The following is a 6,149-nucleotide window of genomic DNA, read 5'->3' as shown; positions in this document are numbered from 1 at the left end:
AAAATCACTAGTATCACTTCCAGTTATTTCCTCACAAAATTAATGAGCCATGATTGCATTGTCTTTCATTTTTTAGCCATTGTTTAGTCATTCCACCAAACATAAGAATTTCAGACAAAATATATATGGTGCTTGAACAAGAGTTGTAACATGCCCAAAACAGGTCTTCACTAGGAACTTTAAACAAGTTTCGCCAAAGACCAAATGTATTCCTTATTCCATCTCTAAATCAAATGAACCTTCTCTGCACAGATTGCCTACACGGAAGGGAGCCCAGGGGGCTCAAAGAACCAGTGGAACCAAAAAGAACAACTTAAGATAGCAACATTTCCACGTATCTTATTGCATTACTTTCTACCTAATCAATATTCCAGCCAAAGACAAAAGCTCCAAGATAAAGGCCACAGTGAAAAAGATTATGTATAGTATGATAAATACCTTTCCTCATCTTGTCTGAGTTGGAGAACATAACAGACCAGATGCGTCAGCTCACACCTCAGCTCACACCACTGCTAGTTCGCAGACAGCACAAATTTGCCCTTCAGTGGCTGGAACAAATCGTGCCCCACAGTAAAGGCAGGACACATCCTCCTCCCCTCGGTAAATTGGAAAAAAAATTGCCCCACAAACAATACAAGGATTCCTAAAATCATAATTCGGCTGGCTTGTATCTTTCCTATCACCACATGCCTGCAGCACTTGTCTAGCCTTTTTTGCATGAGTTTTGGTTGGGCTGTTCTCCAGAAGCATCCTTGCAAAGTTGGCTGCAGTCCTGTAGTTCCCTCCCTTGAAGCAGGTGGTCATGGCACTGGTTAGCATAGCCCCATACGAATTTTCTGAAGTTTGCAGTTGGTGAAAGAGGCCACCAACTCCTGCAGCCGAACCGAGTTGTCCTTCATTTCTTTTCTTTTTACCTCCATCTTAAAGCCCAACACATACTCTTTGTCTATTTCGATCAGCACTTTGACTTCATCAACCTCTCTCCTGGAGTCCACAACAATAAGTGGGATAGTATGCAAGATGTTGAGAAAGAACCATAAAGCTTCTGATAACTTCCCTTCTGTTGTGGCCCAATATGCTGTTTTAAATTTCTCATCCAGCTGAGATAATTCATACACAAGTCCAGGAGGCCCTCACATTCAGGCTAGCTGACTCACCCCAACCCTTCTCAACAGCAACCGATATAACAGGAGCTGAAGTAAAAGCATCTAAGTCCATGTGACTTCTGATATCTAGATCCACGAACAAGGGCTTCAAGGGAGCAAAGTTTTTGATGCCTAATTGTCAGCTAAGCAAGGTATCAAAATTTCCAACTGCTGCATGCTCCCTAGAGAGAGATGATTTTTGAATCCAGATCTGGCTCACAGGCATGCCTGGAGTAGGGGCAACAAATAAAAAGATGTGAGCATTACCTGTAGAATTTGGAGTATTAACATCGGGTGGTAATGCCAAATCTTCAAGGTCCCATCAACCTTCCTCATCATTCCTTTCATTTGCCTCACCGTCCTCAACTTCCAAAACACCATTCTGCATCACAACCACTACATCAACCAGTTCCAAATCATCATCACCCCAATCAGCCCCAGTAGCTTCCTCTTCTTCCTCCTGTCCTGTTCTTCTTCCACTATCTAAACCACCTTCAAATATTCCTCTCATGACCCTCAACAATAGCCAATCACCACTGCACGTGAGGGGACTAGGTGGCACTAGAAAAGAATGGCCTCTACCTTCAGGTAGAGAGGGAAGAGTGAACATTATCTCCAAACTCAGTTGCAAGCCTATCTGCAACCCCCGTAAGACCATGAACAGTAGCCGTGACATATGCTAGAGGCAAATGACCTGCATTCTCCAAGAGTTTGACACATTCCTCTATATCACCCAGATGGCATTGTGGAACTGAACCATCACAGCATTTTTAATCTTGGCAATCCTGGCATTTTGGAAAGCTTTTCTATACTTACTGTTACAAGATACAAGAAAGATAGTCTTTGAAAGTTCTTTGTTCTCTCGTATGCATATTCCACAACACTGGTATTTCCCTACAGAAGGGCCTCGATGCCTAGCCTATGCCAGTAGTCTTTCTCATCTATCTCATTTGCAGAAGCAACAGCTATCTCGATGTTTCCACTTTCAAGAGCCAGACTGAACCATGTCTTCTCATCTTCGACAGATTGGAGAGCAGCTTCTGGAAACCCTTTCTGTTGCAAATAAGCAATCACAGCCTGTCCACACAGCATTGAACATATACTCTGTTTCATCAATTGGTATGACCCTGTTCTTCCCATCACGATCCAAACAATAGATATTGTTCCCAGAAACCTTGGTTAAGTATATTGGGACATCAAATGTTCTGACGATTCCATTGTCCCCATTTGGAAGGCAATTCTTGATGTGGTTCAGGGTTGTATATATGAATACACCATTCTCATCCCACGCAAAAATGTTCACACGGATAGTCTCATGCAAAGTACATCGATGCACAAGTTTCTTACTAGCAAGAACGATCACATGCTTGCTGAGCAATGCAACAGTCTCCATGTCACCCGACCAAATGACATACTTAACAAAAGGAGTCTGAAGTTCTCCAAGAATAATCCTCTGCTGGAGATTGAATACGACCACCCTATCCTCAGCCCTGCAGAATATATTGCCTATCCCAGCATAATAGATAGCATCAGTGACAATACGAAGAAGAGACTTCTTCACAGTTTCATTCTTAAGATTTATTGCTACTCCTATCGAGACTGCAAATCTATTGTGAGCAACAAAAACTGCTGATCCACCACTACCCTTTTTTGCTTCGATAAAATCACCTTTTCCAACTATATAATTTGGAATCATATAGAGCTCATAAGACCCACCATAAGCATCAGACAGAATAATACAGCATTTTCTGTGGGACTAAATGACAGTGTTCTAGGTCCCTGATTCAAGATAACAGAACCAGGTATTCTTATAGGACACACTTGATTTTCCTTCTGTGATAAAAACTCATAAAACCGCAGGACGTTCTCTCTCCAATTTGAACAAAATCATACCACTGTCATGACCTGCTGCAAGAAAGTTCATCTCAGGATGTACAGCGAGAATCTAGAAACTGTCATGCTCATGCCGAATTGTCTGAAGAGCAGTACACTTTGCAGCATCCCAAATGCGAGTGCTTTAACATAACACAAGATACATTACTTATGTGCCCTCTTAATGTGCCTACTTCCTAAGCCTTTGCATCTACGGAGTAAAAGAGCAGATCAGGTTAGATCCCTTGTATGTGTTATTCCTTCAATTGAAAATGCTTCTAAGTTTCAAGAACCAAACTTCTTCATGCAGTTATTTATTTAGGTAGAAAAAGTGTAGAAGATGCTGATTGCTAACATGCACAGAAGCATTCAACAAATGAATATGACAATTCTAGTTCTATGATCTTTCAAGCAATTTTTGATTCACTTAAACCTAACCAAACAGAATTGGTAAGGCCATAAGTTATCCAGCCATTGCCATGCAAAATAACAAATGATATTAAATTTTTGGTACATCCAAAAGCTCATACCAGTTGTTTTAGAGCTGAAATTCCACTTCTATTTTTTTTAAAAAAAGGTTGAGCAGTCTTCTTTTACTTTACTCATTTTAAATACGAATTATCAAAATCATCATATTGACACGGTAAAGGCAGAAAGATAGTCATAGAGGATTTTAGAATTACCATTCATCCGCCACAACTTCACTTGCCCATCATCAGCTCCAGAAACAATAAGAGGAAGGATTGGATGGACGATCATGACCTTCCAACACATACTTGACTATAACTTCAACTCCCCCAAACAAATCTGTGTTCATCTTGCTCAGACGCAAGACATCATCGACTGGAGCCACCATCTTCTTCCTCAGTGCACTGATATCCCAAACTCAGATGATCTGATCCAAGGAAGCTGATACAACCAAGTCCCCCATTGGATGGAATGATGCACACATGTCATAGTGGTTGTGCCCAGTTAGCACTAAAATGCAAGTCCTTGACAGTCAGTTCCAGATCCTAATTATCTGGTCATCACTCGCACTAATGATCCAAGGGTATTCATCATGGTATTCAACCGTACGGATGTAATCAAGGTGTCCGAAAAGAGTAAACAGGCACCGGTGTGTCTTATAATTCCAAACCTTGATCTTGCAGTCAACTCCTGAAAATTGCAGCTTGAAAAATTACATAGGACTAAAACAAGAAAAAATCAAAGTTTGGATTCCATTATTTATGATATATGACTCATCAATCCAGTCAGATCCAGTACAGATACAGAAAATTATTTCACAAAGAATGAGAGATGCCAACCACGTATGCATGCATGCATGAATGTAATTAACCGCATACTGACCCATTAAATCAGTCACATCAAATGTAATATGCTGAAAAAGTATAATTGTCGAGAACCACCACATTAAAAAAAAAAAAAACTTTATAGCAATTTTCTTAAGGCCGTGTCATCTAAAGCCATTTTTTATGCACACATGCAAAATCTGATCAAGTACTGACCAAAAGTTTCAAACTTTAAACAAAAAAAAAAAAAAAAAAAGTACCGGCAAGAAATGCAAAGCATCACATCGCCAATTGTTATGATATTTCCTAAGGGACGCATGGAGATCTAAAGCCAATATTTTAAGAAAATGAAAACTAAAATGTAGTGCAATAAAGAAGAAAAAAACATACAGATCTGAAAAGCCAATCATTTTCAGGCAGAATTACAAAATTCTACCCACCACTGACCAAAAGGCTTTAAACCTTAAAAAAAAAAAAGGAAAAAAAAAAAGAAAAAAAAGACAACTAAAACGAGAAGCAATGCATCGCCAATTGGTATGATATTTCCTAAAAGATGCTCATAGATCTAAAACAATCTCCTAAGAAAACCAAACTTAGAAAAGATGAAGTGGAAATCGGAAGAGAGAATGAAGATAAAACCTCGGGAGACGAAGAGGGGTTGAGAGTTGGGGAAGTGGACACCGCGGACGGGGCCGTCGTGCTCATCGAAGCGGTCGAGTAGGGTGCCCAACCGGCAGTCCCATAGCTGAATCACGCCGCTGTGAAGGCTGGCGGGGATCCACAACCGCTTGCTGTGGAAGCTCAGCCCCTTCACCCGATTGCTCTTGGTGTCGAACTTGGTCAGCATCTCTCCTCCCTTTCCCACCGACGGATCTCTCTCCCAACCCTAGGACGGTCCGGCGCTAGGGTTAGGGTTCAGATCTCGGAGGGAGAAATCACGAAGGGATTGGTGAAGAATAGTTTGGATCTCGGGGTCCCAGATATGGGGAGTGTTGCTGGAAATTGGACCCGGGGGCGATCTTCGGTCGAAGAGAGGGAGCAGCAGGTTCTCACAGGGGAGCGGCGATCCGTCGGCGGGCGGCGTCCTCCGTCCGAGTGCCTGCAGACAGACCGGTGGCCGGGTTTTCCGGCGCCGGCCCTCCGACGCTCAAGTCAGAAGGGGGGCAAAATGTATGAGAAGAGGAAGAACAGTGTTTGTAGAGTGCTGAATCTCCCCCCCTGAGAAGCAAAGCCTCCCTTTTATAGGGGGGTCGGTTTACCTGTGATGTGATGGGGCGAGGCCATAGTACGACTCGGCATGTTGTTCGGATCGGCGTACGATCGGATGAATTATTGTGCTGATGTCGGAGGTGAGGTCGTCGTACGACCCGAGCTGGCACGCGATCGGGCGAATTATTGCATCGGTGTCGGAGGTAAGGCCGAGATCAGAGACTTATCATAGTCGATTGGACTCTGCTGGGCTGACTTGCCGTGGAGAGCTAAGGGTCCGTAGATGACAGGAGCCATGCGCATTAATTGTGGAGTAAGCCGGAGATCCGCATTAATTGTGGAGTAAGCCGGAGATCCGCATTAATTGTGGAGTGAACTGGAGGTTTGCAGGGGTCATGCGCAATAAATGCTGGGGCAGTGGCAGGATATGGGCCTTGGCCGGACCTCGGAGGGGTACGGTCGTAGTAGGTGGCTGACAAGGATAGACCTCGGGTGTCAAGATTTTTTCAGGTCGGAGGTTCTGAGGTCGGATGTCTTGAGGTCGGACGCCGACTCCGACTATCCAAGGTCGGCGGTTGTGCGACTTCTTAGGGGTACTTGTGTCACTGGGGGAAAAACCTTATTCCCCCAA

General features: G+C 43.2%; 1 pseudogene across 1 annotated transcript; it reads right to left on the bottom strand.

Moving 5' to 3' along the window:
• On the bottom strand, positions 1–5,389 carry LOC120104027 (coatomer subunit alpha-3-like; annotated as a pseudogene). Its single transcript, XR_015967895.2, has 3 exons — positions 4,949–5,389; positions 3,701–4,175; positions 1–3,228 (listed from the first exon to the last, which is right to left on the bottom strand). The product of XR_015967895.2 is annotated as a coatomer subunit alpha-3-like (transcript).
• Between the last annotated feature and the right edge of the window lie 760 nt (positions 5,390–6,149).

This window comes from Phoenix dactylifera, chromosome 8 (assembly GCF_051530095.1).
Source record: "Phoenix dactylifera cultivar Ajwa chromosome 8, Ajwa_hap1_PhDact_Kaust_v1.1, whole genome shotgun sequence".
Classification (NCBI taxonomy): Eukaryota; Viridiplantae; Streptophyta; class Magnoliopsida; order Arecales; family Arecaceae; genus Phoenix; species Phoenix dactylifera.
Note: the sequence above shows the minus strand (reverse complement) of the source record. Positions and strands in the feature narration are given on the sequence as shown.